General features: G+C 47.3%; 1 pseudogene; it reads left to right on the forward strand.

Moving 5' to 3' along the window:
* Window positions 1-26462, forward strand: part of LOC120035298 — an 85663-nt pseudogene that overhangs the window by 35007 nt on the left and 24194 nt on the right.

Raw genomic sequence — 26462 nt, forward strand, 5'->3', positions numbered from 1 at the left:
TTCCGTCTCTGGGTAAGAACACTTAGATGGTAGATCCACTAGTCTGGTCTGGTCTGGTTCCGTCTCTGGTAAGAACACTTAGATGGTAGATCCACTAGTCTGGTCTGGTTCCGTCTCTGGGTAAGAACACTTAGATGATAGATCCACTAGTCTGGTCTGGTTCTGTCTCTGGGTAAGAACACTTAGATGGTAGATCCACTAGTCTGGTCTGGTTCCGTCTCTGGGTAAGAACACTTAGATGGTAGATCCACTAGTCTGGTCTGGTCTGGTTCCGTCTCTGGGTAAGAACACTTAGATGGTAGATCCACTAGTCTGCTCTGGTCTTGTTCCGTCTCTGGTCCGTTACTTTGTTACTTTAGGCTGTTTGACTCTGCATGGCACACAGTTGTATTTCACCCAGTAGATATGGGAGTTTATCAAAATTGGGTTGGTTTTCAAATTCTTTGTGGATCTGTGTAATCTGAGGGAAATATGTGTCTCTAATATGTTCATAGAAAGTGCAGCTCGTTTCCACCTCATTTTGTGGGCATTATTTGGTGTTTTACGTTGTACACAGATTATATTTTTTGCAGATTTCTGTATGCAGTCTCAATTTGGTGTTTGTCCCATTTTGTTAATTATTGTTTGGCGAGCGGACCCCAGACCTCACAACCATAAAGGGCAATGGGTTCTATAACTGATTTTAATATTTTAAGCCAGATCCTAATTGGTATGTGGAGTTGTATGTTCCTTTTGATGGCATAGAAGGCCCTTCTTGCCTTGTCTCTCAGATCGTTCACAGCTTTGTGGAAGTTACATGTGGCGCTGATGTTTAGGCCGAGGTATGTATCATTTTTTGTGTGCTCTAGGTCAATGGTGTCTAGATGGAATTTGTATTTGTGGTCCTGGTGACTGGACCTTTTTTGGAACACCATTATTTTGGTCTGACTGAGATTTACTGTCAGGGCCCAGGTCTGACAGAACTTGTGCAGAAGATCTCGGTGCTGCTGTAGGCCGTCCTTGGTGAGGCCAGGTGCTACAGATTGTTCTAGTGCCCTCACCAATTTGTTGATATATGTTGAAAATGGTGGGGCTTAAGTTGCATCCCTGTCTCAACCCACGGCCCTGTGGAAAGAAATGTGTTTTTTTTGCCAATTTAAACCACACACCTGTTGCTTGAGTACATACATTTTATAATGTTGTATGTTTTTCACCCAACACCACTTTCCAATTATTTGTGTAGCAGACCTTCATGCCAAATTGAGTCAAAGGCTTTTTTGAAATCAACTTTTGTTTTGGTTTGTTTGTTTGTTTGTCAATTAGGGTGTGCAGGGTGAATACGTGGTCTGTCGTACGGTAATTTGGTAAAAAGCCAATTTGACATTTGCTCAGTACATTGTTTTCACTGAGGAAATGTACAAGTCTGCTGTTAATGATAATGAAGAGGATTTTCCCAAGGTTGCTGTTGATGCATATCCCACGGTAGTTGTTGGGGTCAAATTTGTCTCCACTTTTGTGGATTGGGTGATCAGTTCTTTGTTCCAAATATTGGGGAAGATGCCAGAGCTAAGAATGATGTTAAATAATTAAAATATAGCCCATTGGAATTTATTGTCTGTATATTTTATAATTTCATTGAAGATACCATCAACACCACAGGCCTTTTTGGGTTGGAGGGTTTGTATTTTGTCCTGTAGTTCATTCATTGTAATTGAAGAATCCAGAGGGTTCGGTAGTCTTTAATAGTTGACTCTAAGATTTTTATTAGATTATGTATATGTTTTTGCTGTTTGTTCTTTGTTATAGGACCAAAAAGATTGGAGAAGTGGTTTACCCATACATCTCCATTTTGTTGTTTGTTTAGTGTTTTCCAATTTTCCCAGAAGTGGTTAGAGTCTATAGATTCTTCAATTACATTGAGCTGATTTCTGACGTGCTGTTCCTTCTATTTCACCATAGTGAATGCGTAGATTCAGGTTTTCTGGGCAGGTTTCTGTTTATGTTTGGACAGGTTTCTCAATTTCTTTATTAGGTTTTTGCATTAGGTTTTTGCATTCTTCATCAAACCATTTGTCATTGTTGTTCATTTTCTTCAGTTTTCTGATTGAAATGTTTAGATTTGATAGGGTTGAATTTGTTGTTGCCTAATTGTTGTTTGGTAGGTTTCCACACTACATTCCTTCCATCTATAGCATTTCTTAATATTATTCAGTTCCTTTGACTTTAATGCCTCATGATTGAGTATTGCTCTGTTCAAGTAGACTCGTTGTCCTAGTAAGCTTGGTAGCCTTACCATTCAGTTCTTATAAAGTAAAATATATCATTGTAATGCATTTTTCTACTTGGCTTTTGAAAATAAAAATAGCTTCAGACTAAACATTACTCACTCAGTTCCAGGTTGGGTGGTGTTTTCAGGTTTCTGTTTGTTTGGCTTGGGAATAATAATCCTTGGTGGTTTGAAGGTAATTCCAAAATCAGGTTGTAGGTTTGTAGTGAAGATTATGTTGTGGAGGGTTGTATCCTGTATGTGTCCTTGCCAAACAAATCCAAGTTTATTTAACTCTAAACCTCTTTTTGTAAAAACATGCTGAAAAATGTGAGCTCATCTGCTCATGACCTCTGTCTCTCTCTCAATTCAATTCAATTCGCTTTATTGGCATGACGTAACAATGTACATATTCCAACTTTGGAGATTTACAATATTAACATAATATTAGTTTTTTACAATCCCTTCGGCACTAATTTCAGAACCTTGTGGTCGTTTTTCAAAACTCTAAACACAAAACTCAAAACGGTCATCACTTGTAACACAGGCTGTCCAATGTTGAAAACATTGCATTGTGCATTCATATCTTTAAAGAAACCTTTCACTTGCAGAATCATTGGTTCAAATAACTCATTTATCATGAAATACCATAGGAACATTCACTTAGATCACCCACACACAAGATACCTGTCACGGCTGTTTAAAGAAGAGGACCAAGGTGCAGCGTGGTGAGCGTACATACTTTTAATAGTAGATGTCGCCAACAAAACAATAAACAATACAAAAACAAACCGTGAAGCTTAACGCAATGTGCCATCAAACAAAGTTAACCTCCCACAAACACAGGTGGGAAAAGGGTACCTAAGTATGGTTCCCAATCAGAGACAACGATAGACAGCTGTCCCTGATTGAGAACCACACCCGGCCAACCACAAAGAAATAGAAAACATAGAACACAAAACATAGAATGCCCACCCCAACTCACGCCCTGACCAAACCAAAATAGAGACATAAAAAGGATCTCTAAGGTCAGGGCGTGACAATACCGATAGTTTCACTGTGTATTTGTTCGTTCAATCATTAAATATTGTAGTACAAAATATATGATACATGTTTCATTATGGTACCACACGTAAATACATCACTGTAAAAGGACTAGTAGAGAGAATACAACAGACACAGTGGAATCATTGAACAAAATCTGACATTTATTGATGAAATACAATAAAATCACTCATAGGTTTCTTTGAATCAAAGCAAAAATAATTAGCTACAAAAAAGACTACAGTAAAACTACAGTAAAACATCAACTGCAGTGTTCCTCACCTGGCTTACTGTAAAACGTCAACTGCAGTGTTCCTCACCTGGCTTACTGTAAAACATCAACTGCAGTGTTCCTCACCTGGCTTACTGTAAAACATCAACTGCAGTGTTCCTCACCTGGCTTACTGTAAAACATCAACTGCAGTGTTCCTCACCTGGCTTACTGTAAAACATCAACTGCAGTGTTCCTCACCTGGCTTACTGTAAAACATCAACTGCAGTGTTCCTCACCTGGCTTACTGTAAAAAGCAGAACAACGGATTGGTTACTGTACTTCTATATTTCCCCTCAACCCTGTCTTGTGGATTTGGGCCACAGCTTCTCTTTTACCTCACAATGGATGTTTTCATTAGCCAAACATCTTGGGAAGAATCTTCGGGCGAATCCAGGCCTGACCCTGGTCTGCCGTGACGTCATTGCATGCGTCATCCATGGCCTGGCTTGTTTGTGAGGGCGCCTATCATATACCTTCCACCTCCATGTGGAGAAAAATTTCTCAATCGGGTTTTAGGAAAGGAGAGTATGGGGGTAAGTAGAGGGTGGTAAATTGTGGTTGGGCCTGAAACCATGCTTGCACCATTTGAGCATGGTGGAACCTGACATTATCCCACACAATGACATAGGTCACGCCATCAGCTCTACAGACCTGATTTAGCCCATCAAGGAAGGTTACATTCGAACAGCGAATCATGTGGCTGCCTGCAACTCAAGTAGAGAGCTTTAGTTGTTGTTGTTGTTTAGTTGTTGTTGTTGTTTAGCTGTTGTTGTTGTTGTTTAGCTGTTGTTGTTGTTGTTTAGTTGTTGTTGTTGTTTAGTTGTTGTTTAGTTGTTGTTGTTTAGTTGTTGTTGTTTAGTTGTTGTTGTTTAGTTGTTGTTGTTTAGTTGTTGTTTAGTTGTTGTTGTTTAGTTGTTGTTTAGCTGTTGTTGTTGTTTAGTTGTTGTTGTTTAGTTGTTGTTGTTGTTTAGTTGTTGTTGTTTAGTTGTTGTTGTTTAGTTGTTGTTGTTTAGTTGTTGTTGTTGTTTAGTTGTTGTTTAGTTGTTGTTGTTTAGTTGTTGTTTAGCTGTTGTTGTTGTTTAGTTGTTGTTGTTTAGTTGTTGTTGTTGTTTAGTTGTTGTTGTTTAGTTGTTGTTGTTTAGTTGTTGTTGTTGTTTAGTTGTTGTTTAGTTGTTGTTGTTTAGTTGTTGTTGTTTAGTTGTTGTTGTTTAGTTGTTGTTGTTTAGTTGTTGTTGTTGTTTAGTTGTTGTTGTTTAGTTGTTGTTGTTTAGTTGTTGTTGTTTAGTTGTTGTTGTTGTTTAGTTGTTGTTTAGTTGTTGTTGTTTAGTTGTTGTTTAGCTGTTGTTGTTGTTTCGTTGTTGTTGTTTCGTTGTTGTTCGACCTAACATTAGAACGGGCAAGATGCGTAATCTAAGCAACTTTGACAGTGGTATGATTGTTGATGCCACACATGGTGATTCCACTCTCATCAGAGAGGTCTTTGAAACCCTGAAGAAGGGTTTCAAATTTGGGGAAATTACATTCTCTAATTGTTTTATATTTTTTACATTTTGTCAGGAAATGCAGCTCTGTCTCAGGTTCTGCTGTTGTGCAGTGGTTGCACAGCCTTTCCTCTACAGGGAGCCAGGTTTTCCTGTGTCTACCCTTCTCAATGGCAAGGCTCTGCTTACTGAGCCTGTACTTTGTCAAGGTTTTTGTAAGGTTTTGATAAGTAACCATGGTCAAATAGTTTGCCACAGTGTACTCTCTCTCTGTCTCTCTCTTTCTTTCTCTCTCTCTTTCTCTCTTCCTCTCTCTCTCTCGTCTAATAACTAATGCAGTCTAACAGTAGAAGATGGCATGGTGACATTGTGTTCCCTATACGTGTATAGTGCTTTAAGGAGAATATGGCTCATGGGATCATGGAGATGATACATGGATGACATGTGGGAGGGAGGGAGGGAGGGAGGGAGGGAGGGAGGGAGGGAGGGAGGGAGGGAGGGAGGGAGTCTCAGACTTATTCTCTGTGTCTGACTCTATTTCCCCCAATCTCTCCATCCCTCCATCTCTCCATCTCTCCATCCCTCCATCTCTCCATCCCTCCATCTCTCCATCTCTCCATCCCTCCATCCCTCCATCCCTCCATCTCTCCATCTCTCCATCTCTCCATCTCTCCATCTCTCCATCTCTCCATAACTATACCTCTCCATCTCTCCATCTCTCCATCCCTTCATTTCTCATCCCTCCATCCCTCCACCTCTCCATCTCTCCATCTTTCCATCCCTCCATCCCTCCACTCCTCCATTCCTCCACCTCTCCATCCCTTCATCCCTCCATCCCTCCACCTATCCACCTCTCCATCTTTCCATCCCTCCATCCCTCCACTCCTCCATTCCTCCACCTCTCCATCCCTTCATCCCTCCATCCCTCCACCTATCCACCTCTCCATCCCTCCATCCCTCCACCCCTCCATCCCTCCATTCCTCCATTCTTCCACCTCTCCATCCCTCCATTCCTCCTTCCCTCCATCCCTCCATTCCTCCATTCTTCCACCTCTCCATCCCTCCATTCTTCCACCTCTCCATCCCTCCACCCCTCCATCCCTCCATTCCTCCATCCCTCCACCCCTCCATCCCTCCACTCCTCCATTCCTCCACCTCTCCATCCCTTCATCCCTCCATCCCTCCACCTATCCACCTCTCCATCCCTCCACCCCTCCATCCCTCCATTCCTCCATTCTTCCACCTCTCCATCCCTCCACCTCTCCATCCCTCCATTCCTCCATCCCTCCACCTCTCCATCCCTCCATTCCTCCATCCCTCCATCTCTCCATCTCTCCATCCCTCCACCTCTCCATCCCTCCATTCCTCCATCCCTCCATTCCTCCATCCCTCCACCTCTCCATCTCTCCATTCCTCCATTCCTCCACCTCTCCATCTCTCCATCCCTCCATTCCTCCATCCCTCCACCTCTCCATCTCTCCATTCCTCCATTCCTCCACCTCTCCATCTCTCCATCCCTCCACCTCTCTCAGGAGCTGGTGTGGGTATGACCATCCAGAGCGGCGAGCAGACCGTCATCACTGTGAATGCAAAGGCTGCTGGAAAAGGAAAGGTGAACAGATGTTGGCATCATAGAACGATTATGTTTCTTCTATTTGTATGGTTTAGGGTTAGGGTGAGTTAGAGTTAGGGTTAGGGTGAGAGTTAGAGTTAGGGTTAGAATTAGAGTTAGGGTTAGGGTGAGAGTTAGGGTTAGGGTTGTTATCTGGGATGAATGAAACATGAAACTGATAAAAACAAAGTGAATAAAGGAGTGGATCAGGATTAAAATGTAAAATTGAGGCCAAGTGGAGCCAGGGGTTTTTAGTGTGGTTATCCACCTGTATTCTGTCGCCTTCCTCTGGGTTGTAGTCCATGTGCCTCTCCACAGCCTCCTCTTTCCTCTCTAGGTGACGTGCCTCTCCACCTCTCCCTCCTCTCTAAGTGACGTGCCTCTCCACTCCCTCCCTCCCTCCTCTCTCTCCTCTCTAGGTGACGTGCCTCTCCACTCCCTCCCTCCTCTCTCTCCTCTCTAGGTGACGTGCCTCTCCACCTCTCCCTCCTCTCTAGGTGACGTGCCTCTCCACTCCCTCCCTCCTCTCTCTCCTCTCTAGGTGACGTGCCTCTCCACCCCTCCCTCCTCTCTAGGTGACGTGCCTCTCCACTCCCTCCCTCCTCTCTTTCCTCTCTAGGTGACGTGCCTCTCCACTCCCTCCCTCCTGTCTCCTCTCTAGGTGACGTGCCTCTCCACTCCCTCCCTCCTCTCTCTCCTCTCTAGGTAACGTGCCTCTCCACTCCCTCCCTCCTCTCTCTCCTCTCTAGGTAACGTGCCTCTCCACCCCTCCCTCCTGTCTCCTCTCTAGGTGACGTGCCTCTCCACCCCTCCCTCCTCTCTCTCCTCTCTAGGTGACGTGCCTCTCCACTCCCTCCCTCCTCTCTCTCCTCTCTAGGTAACGTGCCTCTCCACCCCTCCCTCCTGTCTCCTCTCTAGGTGACGTGCCTCTCCACCCCTCCCTCCTCTCTCTCCTCTCTAGGTGACGTGCCTCTCCACCCCTCCCTCCTCTCTCTCCTCTCTAGGTGACGTGCCTCTCCACCCCTCCCTCCTCTCTCTCCTCTCTAGGTGACGTGCCTCTCCACCCCTCCCTCCTCTCTCTCCTCTCTAGGTAACGTGCCTCTCCACCCCTCCCTCCTGTCTCCTCTCTAGGTGACGTGCCTCTCCACCCCTCCCTCCTCTCTCTCCTCTCTAGGTGACGTGCCTCTCCACTCCCTCCCTCCTCTCTCTCCTCTCTAGGTGACGTGCCTCTCCACCCCTCCCTCCTGTCTCCTCTCTAGGTGACGTGCCTCTCCACCCCTCCCTCCTCTCTCTCCTCTCTAGGTGATGTGCCTCTCCACCCCTCCCTCCTCTCTCTCCTCTCTAGGTGACGTGCCTCTCCACCCCTCCCTCCTCTCTCTCCTCTCTAGGTGACGTGCCTCTCCACTCCCTCCCTCCTCTCTCTCCTCTCTAGGTGACGTGCCTCTCCACTCCCTCCCTCCTCTCTCTCCTCTCTAGGTGACGTGCAGTGTGTGTACCCCAGAAGGGGTGGAGTTAGATGTAGACGTGGTGGAGAAGGAGGATGGAACCTTTGATATTTTCTACACCGCCCCCCAGCCTGGAGATTACTGTATCTGCGTTCGCTTTGGAGGGGAACTCATCCCCAACAGCCCCTTCCTGGTCACGGTACGTAACTCATCCCCAACAGCCCCTTCCTAGTCACGGTATGTAACTCATCCCCAACAGCCCCTTCCTAGTCACGGTACGTAACTCATCCCCAACAGCCCCTTCCTGGTCACGGTACGTAACTCATCCCCAACAGCCCCTTCCTGGTCACGGTACGTAACTCATCCCCAACAGCCCCTTCCTAGTCACGGTACGTAACTCATCCCTAACAGCCCCTTCCTAGTCACGGTACGTAACTCATCCCCAACAGCCCCTTCCTAGTCACGGTACGTAACTCATCCCTAACAGCCCCTTCCTAGTCACGGTACGTAACTCATCCCTAACAGCCCCTTCCTGGTACGTAATGTAACTCATCCCCAACAGCCCCTTCCTGGTCACGGTACGTAACTCATCCCCAACAGCCCCTTCCTGGTCACGGTACGTAACTCATCCCTAACAGCCCCTTCCTGGTACGTAATGTAACTCATCCCCAACAGCCCCTTCCTAGTCACGGTACGTAACTCATCCCTAACAGCCCCTTCCTGGTCACGGTACGTAACTCATCCCTAACAGCCCCTTCCTGGTACGTAATGTAACTCATCCCCAACAGCCTCTTCCTAGTCACGGTACGTAACTCATCCCTAACAGCCCCTTCCTGGTCACGGTACGTAACTCATCCCCAACAGCCCCTTCCTGGTACGTAATGTAACTCATCCCCAACAGCCCCTTCCTGGTCACGGTACGTAACTCATCCCTAACAGCCCCTTCCTGGTCACGGTATGTAACTCATCCCCGACAGCCCCTTCCTGGTACGTAATGTAACTCATCCCCAACAGCCCCTTCCTGGTCACGGTACGTAACTCATCCCTAACAGCCCCTTCCTGGTCACGGTACGTAACTCATCCCCAACAGCCCCTTCCTGGTACGTAATGTAACTCATCCCCAACAGCCCCTTCCTGGTACGTAATGTAACTCATCCCCAACAGCCCCTTCCTGGTCACGGTACGTAACTCATCCCTAAAAGCCCCTTCCGGGTCACGGTATGTAACTCATCCCCAACAGCCCCTTCCTGGTACGTAATGTAACTCATCCCCAACAGCCCCTTCCTGGTCATGGTACGTAACTCATCCCTAACAGCCCCTTCCTAGTCAGGGTACGTAACTCATCCCTAACAGCCCCTTCCTGGTCACGGTACGTAACTCATCCCTAACAGCCCCTTCCTGGTCACGGTACGTAACTCATCCCTAACAGCTCCTTCCTGGTCACGGTACGTAACTCATCCCCAACAGCTCCTTCCTGGTCACGGTACGTAACTCATCCCCAACAGCCCCTTCCTAGTACGTAATGTAACTCATCCCCAACAGCCCCTTCCTAGTCACGGTACGTAACTCATCCCCAACAGCCCCTTCCTGGTCACGGTACGTAACTCATCCCCAACAGCCCCTTCCTAGTCACGGTATGTAACTCATCCCCAACAGCCCCTTCCTAGTCACGGTACGTAACTCATCCCCAACAGCCCCTTCCTGGTCACGGTACGTAACTCATCCCCAACAGCCCCTTCCTGGTCACGGTACGTAACTCATCCCCAACAGCCCCTTCCTAGTCACGGTACGTAACTCATCCCTAACAGCCCCTTCCTAGTCACGGTACGTAACTCATCCCCAACAGCCCCTTCCTAGTCACGGTACGTAACTCATCCCTAACAGCCCCTTCCTAGTCACGGTACGTAACTCATCCCTAACAGCCCCTTCCTGGTACGTAATGTAACTCATCCCCAACAGCCCCTTCCTGGTCACGGTACGTAACTCATCCCCAACAGCCCCTTCCTGGTCACGGTACGTAACTCATCCCTAACAGCCCCTTCCTGGTACGTAATGTAACTCATCCCCAACAGCCCCTTCCTAGTCACGGTACGTAACTCATCCCTAACAGCCCCTTCCTGGTCACGGTACGTAACTCATCCCTAACAGCCCCTTCCTGGTACGTAATGTAACTCATCCCCAACAGCCTCTTCCTAGTCACGGTACGTAACTCATCCCTAACAGCCCCTTCCTGGTCACGGTACGTAACTCATCCCCAACAGCCCCTTCCTGGTACGTAATGTAACTCATCCCCAACAGCCCCTTCCTGGTCACGGTACGTAACTCATCCCTAACAGCCCCTTCCTGGTCACGGTATGTAACTCATCCCCGACAGCCCCTTCCTGGTACGTAATGTAACTCATCCCCAACAGCCCCTTCCTGGTCACGGTACGTAACTCATCCCTAACAGCCCCTTCCTGGTCACGGTACGTAACTCATCCCCAACAGCCCCTTCCTGGTACGTAATGTAACTCATCCCCAACAGCCCCTTCCTGGTACGTAATGTAACTCATCCCCAACAGCCCCTTCCTGGTCACGGTACGTAACTCATCCCTAAAAGCCCCTTCCGGGTCACGGTATGTAACTCATCCCCAACAGCCCCTTCCTGGTACGTAATGTAACTCATCCCCAACAGCCCCTTCCTGGTCATGGTACGTAACTCATCCCTAACAGCCCCTTCCTAGTCAGGGTACGTAACTCATCCCTAACAGCCCCTTCCTGGTCACGGTACGTAACTCATCCCTAACAGCCCCTTCCTGGTCACGGTACGTAACTCATCCCTAACAGCTCCTTCCTGGTCACGGTACGTAACTCATCCCCAACAGCTCCTTCCTGGTCACGGTACGTAACTCATCCCCAACAGCCCCTTCCTAGTACGTAATGTAACTCATCCCCAACAGCCCCTTCCTAGTCACGGTACGTAACTCATCCCCAACAGCCCCTTCCTGGTCACGGTATGTAACTCATCCCCAACAGCCCCTTCCTGGTACGTAACGTAACTCATCCCCAACAGCCCCTTCCTGGTCACGGTACGTAACTCATCCCCAACAGCCCCTTCCTGGTCACGGTATGTAACTCATCCCTAACAGCCCCTTCCTAGTACGTAATGTAACTCATCCCCAACAGCCCCTTCCTGGTACGTAACGTAACTCATCCCCAACAGCCCCTTCCTGGTCACGGTACGTAACTCATCCCCAACAGCCCCTTCCTGGTCACGGTATGTAACTCATCCCCAACAGCCCCTTCCTAGTCACGGTACGTAACTCATCCCCAACAGCCCCTTCCTGGTCACGGTATGTAACTCATCCCCAACAGCCCCTTCCTGGTACGTAACGTAACTCATCCCCAACAGCCCCTTCCTGGTCACGGTACGTAACTCATCCCTAACAGCCCCTTCCTAGTACGTAATGTAACTCATCCCCAACAGCCCCTTCCTGGTCACGGTACGTAACTCATCCCCAACAGCCCCTTCCTGGTCACGGTACGTAACTCATCCCCAACAGCCCCTTCCTAGTCACGGTACGTAACTCATCCCCAACAGCCCCTTCCTAGTCACGGTACGTAACTCATCCCCAACAGCCACTTCCTGGTCACGGTACGTAACTCATCCCTAACAGCCCCTTCCTGGTCACGGTACGTAACTCATCCCCAACAGCCCCTTCCTGGTCACGGTATGGAACTCATCCCCAACAGCCCCTTCCTGGTCACGGTACGTAACTCATCCCCAACAGCCCCTTCCTGGTCACGGTACGGAACTCATCCCCAACAGCCCCTTCCTGGTCACGGTACGTAACTCATCCCCAACAGCCCCTTCCTGGTCACGGTATGGAACTCATCCCCAACAGCCCCTTCCTGGTCACGGTACGTAACTCATCCCCAACAGCTCCTTCCTGGTCACGGTATGTAACTCATCCCTAACAGCCCCTTCCTAGTCACGGTATGTAACTCATCCCTAACAGCCCCTTCCTAGTCACGGTACGTAACTCATCCCCAACAGCCCCTTCCTAGTCACGGTATGTAACTCATCCCCAACAGCCCCTTCCTGGTCACGGTACGTAACTCATCCCCAACAGCCCCTTCCTGGTCACGGTATGTAACTCATCCCCAACAGCCCCTTCCTGGTCACGGTACGTAACTCATCCCTAACAGCCCCTTCCTGGTCACGGTACGTAACTCATCCCCAACAGCCCCTTCCTAGTCACGGTACGTAACTCATCCCCAACAGCCCCTTCCTGGTCACGGTACGTAACTCATCCCTAACAGCCCCTTCCTAGTCACGGTACGTAACTCATCCCCAACAGTCACGGTATGTAACTCATCCCTAACAGCCCCTTCCTAGTCACGGTACGTAACTCATCCCCAACAGCCCCTTCCTGGTCACGGTACGTAACTCATCCCCAACAGCCCCTTCCTGGTCACGGTACGTAACTCATCCCTAACAGCCCCTTCCTGGTCACGGTACGTAACTCATCCCCAACAGCTCCTTCCTGGTCACGGTACGTAACTCATCCCTAACAGCCCCTTCCTGGTCACGGTATGTAACTCATCCCCAACAGCCCCTTCCTGGTCACGGTACGTAACTCATCCCTAACAGCCCCTTCCTGGTACGTAATGTAACTCATCCCCAACAGCCCCTTCCTGGTCACGGTACGTAACTCATCCCCAACAGCCCCTTCCTAGTCACGGTACGTAACTCATCCCCAACAGCCCCTTCCTAGTACGTAATGTAACTCATCCCCAACAGCCCCTTCCTGGTCACGGTACGTAACTCATCCCCAACAGCCCCTTCCTGGTCACGGTACGTAACTCATCCCTAACAGCCCCTTCCTGGTCACGGTACGTAACTCATCCCTAACAGCCCCTTCCTGGTCACGGTACGTAACTCATCCCCAACAGCCCCTTCCTGGTCACGGTACGTAACTCATCCCCAACAGCCCCTTCCTGGTACGGTACGTAACTCATCCCCAACAGCCCCTTCCTGGTCACGGTATGTAACTCATCCCCAACAGCCCCTTCCTAGTACGTAATGTAACTCATCCCCAACAGCCCCTTCCTGGTCACGGTATGTAACTCATCCCCAACAGCCCCTTCCTAGTACGTAATGTAACTCATCCCCAACAGCCCCTTCCTAGTCACGGTACGTAACTCATCCCCAACAGCCCCTTCCTAGTCACGGTACGTAACTCATCCCCAACAGCCCCTTCCTAGTACGTAATGTAACTCATCCCTAACAGCCCCTTCCTAGTCACGGTACGTAACTCATCCCCAACAGCCCCTTCCTAGTACGTAATGTAACTCATCCCCAACAGCCCCTTCCTGGTCACGGTACGTATCTCATCCCCAACAGCTCCTTCCTGGTCACGGTATGTAACTCATCCCCAACAGCCCCTTCCTGGTCACGGTACGTAACTCATCCCTAACAGCCCCTTCCTGGTACGTAACTCATCCCCAACAGCCCCTTCCTGGTCACGGTACGTAACTCATCCCCAACAGCCCCTTCCTAGTCACGGTACGTAACTCATCCCCAACAGCCCCTTCCTGGTCACGGTACGTAACTCATCCCCAACAGCCCCTTCCTAGTCACGGTACGTAACTCATCCCTAACAGCCCCTTCCTAGTCACGGTATGTAACTCATCCCCAACAGCTCCTTCCTGGTCACGGTACGTAACTCATCCCCAACAGCCCCTTCCTGGTACGTAATGTAACTCATCCCCAACAGCCCCTTCCTAGTACGTAATGTAACTCATCCCCAACAGCCCCTTCCTAGTCACGGTACGTAACTCATCCCCAACAGCTCCTTCCTGGTCACGGTACGTAACTCATCCCCAACAGCTCCTTCCTGGTCACGGTACGTAACTCATCCCCAACAGCCCCTTCCTGGTCACGGTACGTAACTCATCCCCAACAGCCCCTTCCTGGTCACGGTACGTAACTCATCCCCAACAGCCCCTTCCTGGTCACGGTACGTAACTCATCCCCAACAGCCCCTTCCTGGTCACGGTATGTAACTCATCCCCAACAGCCCCTTCCTGGTACGTAATGTAACTCATCCCCAACAGCCCCTTCCTGGTCACGGTACGTAACTCATCCCCAACAGCCCCTTCCTGGTCACGGTATGGAACTCATCCCCAACAGCCCCTTCCTGGTCACGGTACGTAACTCATCCCCAACAGCCCCTTCCTGGTCACGGTACGTAACTCATCCCCAACAGCCCCTTCCTGGTCACGGTATGTAACTCATCCCTAACAGCCCCTTCCTGGTCACGGTATGTAACTCATCCCCAACAGCCCCTTCCTGGTCACGGTACGTAACTCATCCCCAACAGCCCCTTCCTGGTCACGGTACGTAACTCATCCCCAACAGCCCCTTCCTGGTACGTAATGTAACTCATCCCCAACAGCCCCTTCCTGGTCACGGTATGTAACTCATCCCCAACAGCCCCTTCCTGGTCACGGTACGTAACTCATCCCCAACAGCCCCTTCCTGGTCACGGTACGTAACTCATCCCTAACAGCCCCTTCCTGGTCACGGTATGTAACTCATCCCCAACAGCCCCTTCCTGGTCACGGTATGTAACTCATCCCCAACAGCCCCTTCCTGGTACGTAATGTAACTCATCCCCAACAGCCCCTTCCTGGTCACGGTACGTAACTCATCCCTAACAGCCCCTTCCTGGTCACGGTACGTAACTCATCCCCAACAGCCCCTTCCTGGTCACGGTACGTAACTCATCCCCAACAGCCCCTTCCTGGTCACGGTACGTAACTCATCCCCAACAGCCCCTTCCTGGTCACGGTATGGAACTCATCCCCAACAGCCCCTTCCTGGTCACGGTATGTAACTCATCCCTAACAGCCCCTTCCTGGTCACGGTACGTAACTCATCCCCAACAGCCCCTTCCTGGTCACGGTACGTAACTCATCCCTAACAGCCCCTTCCTAGTCACGGTACGTAACTCATCCCCAACAGCCCCTTCCTAGTCACGGTACGTAACTCATCCCCAACAGCCCCTTCCTAGTCACGGTACGTAACTCATCCCCAACAGCCCCTTCCTGGTACGTAATGTAACTCATCCCCAACAGCCTCTTCCTGGTCACGGTACGTAACTCATCCCCAACAGCCCCTTCCTAGTCACGGTACGTAACTCATCCCCAACAGCCCCTTCCTGGTCACGGTACGTAACTCATCCCTAACAGCCCCTTCCTGGTCACGGTATGTAACTCATCCCTAACAGCCCCTTCCTGGTACGTAATGTAACTCATCCCCAACAGCCCCTTCCTGGTCACGGTACGTAACTCATCCCCAACAGCCCCTTCCTAGTCACGGTACGTAACTCATCCCCAACAGCCCCTTCCTGGTCACGGTACGTAACTCATCCCCAACAGCCCCTTCCTGGTACGTAATGTAACTCATCCCCAACAGCCCCTTCCTAGTCACGGTATGGAACTCATCCCCAACAGCCCCTTCCTAGTCACGGTACGTAACTCATCCCTAACAGCCCCTTCCTGGTCACGGTACGTAACTCATCCCCAACAGCCCCTTCCTGGTCACGGTACGTAACTCATCCCCAACAGCCCCTTCCTAGTCACGGTATGTAACTCATCCCCAACAGCCCCTTCCTGGTCACGGTACGTAACTCATCCCCAACAGCCCCTTCCTGGTCACGGTACGTAACTCATCCCCAACAGCCCCTTCCTGGTCACGGTACGTAACTCATCCCCAACAGCCCCTTCCTAGTCACGGTATGTAACTCATCCCCAACAGCCCCTTCCTGGTCACGGTACGTAACTCATCCCCAACAGCCCCTTCCTGTTCACGGTACGTAACTCATCCCCAACAGCCCCTTCCTGGTCACGGTACGTAACTCATCCCCAACAGCCCCTTCCTAGTCACGGTATGTAACTCATCCCCAACAGCCCCTTCCTGGTCACGGTACGTAACTCATCCCCAACAGCCCCTTCCTGGTACGTAATGTAACTCATCCCTAACAGCCCCTTCCTGGTCACGGTATGTAACTCATCCCCAACAGCCCCTTCCTGGTACGTAATGTAACTCATCCCCAACAGCCCCTTCCTGGTCACGGTATGTAACTCATCCCCAACAGCCCCTTCCTGGTCACGGTATGTAACTCATCCCTAACAGCCCCTTCCTGGTCACGGTATGTAACTCATCCCCAACAGCCCCTTCCTGGTCACGGTATGTAACTCATCCCCAACAGCCCCTTCCTGGTCACGGTACGTAACTCATCCCCAACAGCCCCTTCCTGGTACGTAATGTAACTCATCCCCAACAGCCCCTTCCTGGTCACGGTACGTAACTCATCCCCAACAGCCCCTTCCTGGTCACGGTACGTAACTCATCCCTAACAGCCCCTTCCTGGTCACGGTACGTAACTCATCCCCAACAGCCCCTTCCTGGTCACGGTACGTAACTCATCCCTAACAGCCCCTTCCTAGTCACGGTACGTAACTCATCCCCAACAGCCCCTTCCTGGTCACGGTACGTAACTCATCCCCAACAGCCCCTTCCTGGTCACGGTACGTAACTCATCCCTAACAGCCCCTTCCTGGTACGTAATGTAACTCATCCCCAACAGCCCCTTCCTGGTCACGGTATGTAACTCATCCCTAACAGCCCCTTCCTGGTCACGGTATGTAACTCATCCCTAACAGCCCCTTCCTGGTACGTAATGTAACTCATCCCCAACAGCTCCTTCCTAGTCACGGTACGTAACTCATCCCCAACAGCTCCTTCCTGGTCACGGTACTTAGAGCGAGACATACACACACACACACATACGGACACACGCAGTCACTCACAGAGTCACATACAAATACACGCAGATGTACATCAGACCTGGCTTCAAATACATGTGTATTTGAGTATACGGTATTTCAAATACTTGTTTCTGTGTATTTGAAAATACAAGTTATTTTATTTGACTATTTGAATGGTTATTTGTAAAAACCAAATAGATTTCCAAATTCTTATTGAAAATGCCTAGGTTAAATACATAGGTTAAATACCCAGGTTAAATAACCCGGTTAAATCCCTGGGTTATATACCTAGGTTAAATACCCTGGTTAAATTCCTAAATTAAATACCCTTGTTAAATACCCTTGTTAAATAACAGGTTAAATACCTAGGTTAAATACCCTGGTTAAATACCCTGGTTAAATACCCTGGTTAAATTCCTAGGTTAAATAACCGGGTTAAATCCCTGGGTCAAATACCTAGGTTAAATTCCCGGGTTAAATACCTAGGTTAAATTCCCGGGTTAAATACCTAGGTTAAATCCCCAGGTTAAATCCCTAGATTAAATACCTATGTTAAATACCTATGTTAAATAACCGGGATAAATACCCAGGTTAAATACCTAGCTTAATACCCAGGTTAAATACGTAGGTTAAATCCCCAGGTTAATTACCTGGGTTAAATACCCAGGTTAAATCCCAGGGTTAAATACCCAGATTAAATCCCTTGGTTAAATACCTAGGTTAAATCCCTGGATTTAAAAAACGGGTTAAATACCCGGTTTAAAATGCCCGGGTTAAATGCATTTTTCAAATTCTTTACAACTGTACTCACAAATACATTTACATTTTGAACTATTTGTCTTTTCAAATTCAATATATCTGATTACTTACCTCGAATGTATGTGTAAATCATTGAGATCATTCAGATTTTAAAACCTGTGGTCTTTGCAGGTGTGTGAGTCTTTGATTGGTTAATGAGACCTCTTGGCCCACCCTCTCTCTACAGCAGCTGCTCATTGGACTGTCCAGAGACACAGAACTCGTCGGTCTAGTGGATGTGACAGAACGTTGCAGATAGAAATGTAACCAATAGATCTGACACCTTCTGACAGACAATCATGTCTGTTCTAGACTACACATTTCTATGTGAACGTTGTGTAATGTTGAGCCCTCGTAAACCCCAGAGCCTAGTCAGACAAATTCACATCTCTTCTATTCCTCTCCACTCCCCTCCTTACCTCTCCTCCTCTAATCCCTTTCTCCTCTTCCCTCCTTCCTCTCCCCTTCTCCCTCCTCTTATCCCTCCTTACCTGCTCCCCTCCACCCTCCTCCCCCTCAGGCATTGGAAGGATCCCCCTCAGATCAGCTCCTCCAACAGGAACAACTACCACAGTACTACAGTCAACAACCCTCGGTACTGGTCTCTCCTGTCTTCTCTCCTCTCTTCTCTCGCCCCCACAAGAGGATTAGTGGTTATTTTGTGAATCATTAATGTGACTCCACATTTGACAAAATGGCCACCCTGTGTCTATATATCGTCTGTCTGCCTGTTTCTTATGTTATGATGTAATTCTCTGTGTCAATGTCGGTGGGTTCATCTTCTTCGTCATCAACATAATCATAATCATCATCATCATCATCATCTTGTGTGTTGTATGTTTTGGTGTTTGGTCCGTATCGCCTTCTCATTTCAGCTACAGTCTATTCTGCTGTGTGTACCTGCATATCTCACCCCCCTCACCAACCCCATACCTCATCCCTCCTCACCCCCTCACCCAACCCCGTACCTCACCCCTCCTCAACCCTCCTCACCTCACCCCTCCTCATCCCTCCTCACCCAACCCCGTACCTCACCCCTCCTCACCCCCTCACCAACACCATACCTCACCCCCTCACCCAACCCCGTACCTCACCCCCTCACCAACACCATACCTCACCCCCTCACCCAACCCCGTACCTCACCCCTCCTCACCCCCTCACCAAACCCATACCTCACCCCTCCTCACCCAACACCATACCTCACCCCTCTTCACCCCCTCACCCAACCCATACCTCACCCCTCCTCACCCAACACCATACCTCACCCCTCCTCACCCAACACCATACCTCACCCCTCCTCACCCAATCCCATACCTCACCCCTCCTCACCCAATCCCATACCTCAGTCCCTCCCTCCCTCCCCCTCCCTACCCAACCCTCCTCCCCCCTCAGACTCTCGTTGACCTCTGCCCTCTAGGCAACAGACGGGCCAATGCGAACGAACGGTTTGGACGTTGAGGGACTCCGGCCGTTTGATCTGATCATCCCCTTCACCATCCAGAATGGAGAGATCACAGGTACACACACACACACACACACAGACACACAGACACACAGACACACAGACACACAGACACACAAACACACAAACACACAGACACACAAACACACAGACACACAGACACACAGACACACAGACACACAGACACACAAACACACAGACACACAGACACACAGACACACAAACACACAGACACACAGACACACAGACACACAGACACACAGACACACAGACACACACAGACACACACAGACACACAAACACACAGACACACACAGACACACAAACACACAAACACACAGACACACAGACACACAGACACACAGACACACACACACAGACACACAGACACACAAAACAAAACGGGTTTAAGAAGCAGAGAGCAGACCGGATGTAGCCGAGTCCTCAGATTTTTTTCAACGACTTCTAATAAAAACCAAAAACAAGGCCCGCCTGTCTAACCGTTATCTCGTCCCCAGGTGATGTGCGCATGCCGTCAGGTAAGACAGCCAAGCCAGACATCACAGACAATAAGAACGGGACAGTAACGGTTAAATATGCTCCAACTGAGGTCGGCCTGCATGAGATGGACATCAAATACGACGGGATACACATCCCTGGTACGGACAACACACACCATACACACTAACATTACACATATACACACTAACATTAACATTACACATATACACACTAACATTAACATTACACATATACACACTAACATTAACAGTACACATATACACACTAACATTAACAGTACACATATACACACTAACATTAACAGTACACATATACACACTAACATTACACACTAACATTAGCATTACACATATACACACTAACATTAACAGTACACATATACACACTAACATTAACAGTACACATATACACACTAACATTAACAGTACATATATACACACTAACATTACACATATATGTAACGGATGTGAAATGGCTAGCTAGTTAGCGGGTACGCGCTACTAGCGTTTCAATCAGTTACGTCACTTGCTCTGAAACCTAGAAGTAGTGTTGCCCCTTGCTCTGCAAGGGCCGCGGCTTTTGTGGAGCGATGGGTAACGACGCTTCGTGGGCGACCGTTGTTGATGTGTGCAGAGGGTCCCTGGTTCGCGCCCGTGTTGGGGCGAAGGGACGCCGTAAAGTTATACTGTTACATATACACACTAACATTACACATATACACACTAACATTAACAGTACACATATACACACTGACATTAACAGTACACATATACACACTAACATTAACAGTACACACTAACATTAACAGTACACATATACACATATACACACTAACATTAACAGTACACATATACACACTAACATTACACACTAACACTAACAGTACACATATACACACTAACATTAACAGTACACATATACACACTAACACTAACAGTACACATATACACACTAACATTAGCAGTACACATATACACACTAACATTAACAGTACACATATACACACTAACATTAGCAGTACACATATACACACTAACATTAACATTACACATATACACACTAACACTAACATATACACATATACACACTAACATTAACAGTACACATATACACACTAACACTAACAGTACACATATACACACTAACACTAACAGTACACATATACACACTAACATTAACAGTACACATATACACACTAACATTAACATTACACATATACACACTAACATTAACAGTACACATATACACACTAACATTAGCATTACACATATACACATATACACACTAACATTAACAGTACACATATACACACTGACATTAGCATTACACATATACACATATACACACTAACATTAACAGTACACATATACACACTAACACTAACAGTACACATATACACACTAACATTAACAGTACACATATACACACTAACATTAACAGTACACATATACACACTAACATTACACATATACACACTAACATTAGCAGTACACATATACACACTAACATTACACATATACACACTAACATTAACAGTACACATATACACACTAACATTAACAGTACACATATACACACTAACATTAGCAGTACACATATACACACTAACATTAACAGTAGACATATACACACTAACATTAGCAGTACACATATACACATATACACACTAACATTAACAGTACACATATACACACTGACATTAGCAGTACACATATACACACTAACATTAACATTACACACACACAATAACTGTGGGTAAGCCAGTTGACTCAAAAACAAATTAAATCACATTTGATTGGTCACATGGTTAGCAGATGTTATTGGTCACATGGTTAGCAGATGTTATTGGTCACATGGTTAGCAGATGTTATTGGTCACATGGTTAGCAGATGTTATTGGTCACATGGTTAGCAGATGTTATTGGTCACATGGTTAGCAGAGGTTAATGGTCACATGGTTAGCAGATGTTATTGGTCACATGGTTAGCAGATGTTATTGGTCACATGGTTAGCAGATGTTATTGGTCACATGGTTAGCAGATGTTATTGGTCACATGGTTAGCAGATGTTATTGGTCACATGGTTAGCAGATGTTATTGGTCACATGGTTAGCAGAGGTTAATGGTCACATGGTTAGCAGATGTTATTGGTCACATGGTTAGCAGATGTTATTGGTCACATGGTTAGCAGATGTTAATGGTCACATGGTTAGCAGATGTTAATGGTCACATGGTTAGCAGATGTTATTGCGAGTGTAGCGAAATGCTTGTGCTTCTAGTTCCAACAGTGCAGTAATATCTGACAAGTAATATCTAACAATTTCACAACATATACCCAATGCACACAAATATAAGTAAGGAATCGAATTGAGAATATATAAATATATGGACGAGCAATGTCACGAACCGGCTCAAAGCCCGTAACAAAAGGGAGACAACGTGGAGTTAAGGAGTAACAAAATATATTTATTAAATAAAGTAAACTAAATGCAATTAACAATGGTGTGTGTAATCAGTAATCAGTAGTGTAAGTGAGTGTTTTGGCATGCATGAATGTGATAATGCGGTGTGTTGAAAGGTGCTAAAGCAAACAACCACAAAGTCACAAAAAACCACAACAAAATCTATCAAGGTGTCTGCATGGAGAGAGTCCCCTCCATGAATGGGGAAGTGGTGCATTTATCCTATGACAGTGGGCCCAGGTGTTTCCCATGTAGCTGACGACCCTCCCAACTCCGCCCACCGACATCCTAATAAGGAAACAAGAACAAAGAGAGAATACGGCAGACAGAGTGGGAGGGTCGTCACAAATGTTAGAGCGACATAGACTAAGAATAGTCTAAGAATATGAGATGAGTAATGCAAGATATGTAAACATGATTAAAGTGACTAGTGATCCATTTATTAAAGTTGCCAATGATTTCAAGTCTGTATGTTGGCAGCAGCCTCTAAGGTGCTACTGATGGCTGTTTAACAGTCTGATGGCCTTGAGATAGAAGCTGGTTTTCAGTCTCTCGGTCCCTGCTTTGATGCACCTGTACTGACCTCGCCTTCTGGATGATAGTGGGGTGAACAGGTAGTAGCTCAAGTGGTTGTTGTCCTTCATGATCTTTTTGGCCTTCCTGTGACATCGGGTGTTGTAGGTGCCCTGGAGGGAAGGTAGTTTGCCCTTGGTGATGCGTTGTGCAGACTGCACCACCCTCTGGAGAGCTCTGCAGTTGTGGGCGGAGCAGTTACCGAACCAGGTGGTGATACAGCCCGACAGGATGCTCTCAATTGTGCATCTGTAAAAGTTTGTGAGGGTTTTAGGTGACAAGCCAAATTTCTTCAGCCTCCTGAGGTTGAAGAGGCGGTGTTGCACCTTCTTCACAAAACTGTCTGTGTAGATGGATCATTTCAGTTTGTCAGTGATGTGTACCCCGAGGAACTTAAAACTTTCCACCTTCTCTACTGCTGTCCAGTCAATGTGGATAGGGGGGTGCTCCCTCTGTTGTTTCCTGAAGTCCACCATCATCTCCTTTGTTTTGTTGACGTTGAGTGAGAGGTTATTTTCCTGACACCACACTCCGAGGGCCCTCACCTCCTCCTCTGATAAACAGTCACATAAGTCTCTTTATTTAGAGGGTTGTTGGTTGTTGAGTCAAAGGTGTTCCTAACATGGATTGACTCAGGGGGGTGAATACTTATCAAATCAAGGTGTATTAGGGTTTTATTTTTCATTCATCTTCTACTTTGACATTATATAGTATTTTGTGTAGATCTTTGACAAGAAATTACAATTAAATCTGTTTTCATCCCACTTCGTAAAATAATAAAATGTGAAGAAATCCAAGGGGGTGAATACTTACGATACTCACTGTATACTGTATAATTAGCTCAACAATACCAATTACACCACTCGCTCAATCATACCACTTTACGGTCTATATTTTTGGAAAAGAGGAAGTTATCTCAGAATATTAAGGACCCTTAGCTTCTACAACTGCATTGCTTGCTGTTTGGGGTTTTAGGCTGGGTTTCTGTACAGCACTTTGTGACATCGGCTGATGTAAAAAGGGCTTCATGAATACATTTGATTGATTGATTGATTGATTACTTGGCCAAGAACCTCTCCTGTGATAGCTAACAGTATTGGTCTGGATCTGGACATGCTGATTCTCTCTCTCTCTCTCTCTCTCTCTCTCTCTCTCTCTCTCCTCTCTCTTTTCTCTTTCTCTCTCTCCTCCCCACTCTCTCCTCCCCACTCTCTCTGTCTCTCTCTCGCTCTCTCTCTCTCGCTCTCTCTCTCTCTCTCTCTCTCTCTCTCTCTCTCTCTCTCTCTCTCTCTCTCTCTCCTCTCTCTTCTCTCTTTCTCTCTCTCCTCCCCACTCTCTCCCCACTCTCTCTGTCTCTCTCTCGCTCTCTCTCTCTCTCTCTCCCCTCTCTTTCTCCTCTCTCTCTGTAACAGGTAGTCCCCTCCAGTTCTATGTGGACTATGTGAACAGCGGGAACATCAGTGCGTACGGACCGGGCCTTATCCACGGGACCGTCAACAAACCTGCTATGTTCACAGTCAACACCAAGGATGCAGGAGAGGGTAGGACACACACAAGCACATGCACTCATGGGAAACCAGCCAATCAACACACACGTAACACACAATTAATAGCAGTTAAATTATAAGTCAATCATAAGCACAATAAATATGAGCTGTGTTGGTTCACGAACAGAGTTGATGTGTATAATTTATATATTTTATCTCTCTCCTGGTAGGTGGTCTGTCGCTGGCCATCGACGGTCCTTCTAAAGCCCACATCAGCTGTGTGGATAACCAGGATGGAACGTGTTCTGTGTCCTACCTGCCTGTTCTACCTGGAGACTACAGCATCCTGGTCAAATACAATGACAAACACATCCCAGGCAGCCCCTTCTCAGCCCGCATCACAGGTAATACACACCACGCAACACATCCCCGGCAGCCCCTTCTCAGCCCGCATCACAGGTAATACACACCACGCAACACATCCCCGGCAGCCCCTTCTCCGCCCGCATCACAGGTAACACATTCTTTAAGGTTTATGTGAAAAATGGGGACATGAGAATGTGTGGATGTAATGGATGTATAAAATAGCCTCTAAAAAACATTTCAATGGACCCCCCTGCCCTGTCTGTCTCTAAGTGACTGCTCTGCTGCTGACATCCCATAATTATAATATTCTCTCTGTCTCCTAGGTGATGACTCTATGAGGATGTCCCATCTGAAGGTGGGCTCTGCTGCTGACATCTCATTGGACATCGGAGAGTTGGACCTGAGTCAGCTGACTGCTTGTCTGACCACGCCCTCGGGCCAGGAGGAACCCTGCCATCTCAAGATGCTTCGTAACGGACACGTCGGTCAGTGTGTGTGTGTGTGTGTGTGTGTGTGTGTGTGTGTGTGTGTGTGTGTGTGTGTGTGTGTGTGTGTGTGTGTGTGTGTGTGTGTGTGTGTGTGTGTGTGTGTGTGTGTGTTGGGGGCACATGGTGTGTGTTCCTCTGTTAAACAGAAACAGACTATCAACTGTCATTTGTCTGATTTAAAATGCCTCAGTCCAACTATAAAAATACAATAAAGTCAACATGACAGATCTTCATTCTCAGAAGCTCCACTGCCTCTAACTTTCCTGCTCCAGGCATCTCATTTGTTCCCACGGAGATTGGAGAGCACCTGGTGAACATCAAGAAAAACAGACACCATATTCCCAGCAGCCCCATCACTGTGATGATCAGCCAATCAGGGATCGGCGAAGCCAGCCGGGTGTGTGTGACTGGCCAGGGCCTCAGTGAGGCCAAAACCTTCGAACCCGCTGAGTTCATCATCGACACACGCGAAGCAGGTCAGTGATGGTGTGTGTTTGGTGAGTTCACCATCTGCTGATCTGTCCTTATCAGCCATCTACTTCATGTGTTTGAGGGGTGCAAAATACACTTGGCACTTAAATCTCACTGGGTTGATTGCTTTCATTTTACTCTTGCGACTCTATCCCACTCTTGCTTGTGCCATTCGTTTTTTCCCGTGAAAACGTTTGTAGTGACCTCTCAAACACACTCCAGTAATTGCTGAAATGGGCTCAATGGAATACAAAGATTTTCTGGTACATCTGTCAGAATGCCACTTCTTAGTTGGGGATTTAACTAACATCACAACAAAGAGAAACATTTAACTAACATCACAACAAAGAGAAACATTAACTTTAGATTTTTTGATTGAAAAGTGTTGAAATTTTACATGTTGATTTGAAATTGTCTGGGTATCCTTCTCTTGATACTCTTGATACACTTTATACAAGAGAACTTGACCCCAACAGTAATGAGTAAATATAGCTGCGAGCAGCAATGAACGGGGTTCACAGGATGACAGAAAGGACATAATATCAACAAAGCAACACTATCATGTAGGAAATATGTGACCCGTATGTCTCAATTCACAACTTCACAGGAGAGCTGTTTGAACGTACATTTTTTTTTAAATCAAAATGCGTTCTTTGGCAGAAATGCCTTCTCGAACATGTGAACTTTCATGTGCCTTAATATCAAACTTGTATGCCATCTGTAAATACGAATACAATGGTTAAATTCCGAGCCTAGTTGGTTTAGCCACAGAAAAAGTGAGCAACCTTCCCGCTAGCCACGATTGGTTGAGATAATGTGTGGGCTGAACATGCCGAGAGATGAGTTTGGATTGGTCTGCCATATAGCACGGTCTGTCTATTGGAACTGGTCAGTATGTCTAGGTAATCGTGTCAAAC

This window comes from Salvelinus namaycush, unplaced genomic scaffold (genome assembly GCF_016432855.1).
Source record: "Salvelinus namaycush isolate Seneca unplaced genomic scaffold, SaNama_1.0 Scaffold1014, whole genome shotgun sequence".
Classification (NCBI taxonomy): domain Eukaryota; kingdom Metazoa; phylum Chordata; class Actinopteri; order Salmoniformes; family Salmonidae; genus Salvelinus; species Salvelinus namaycush.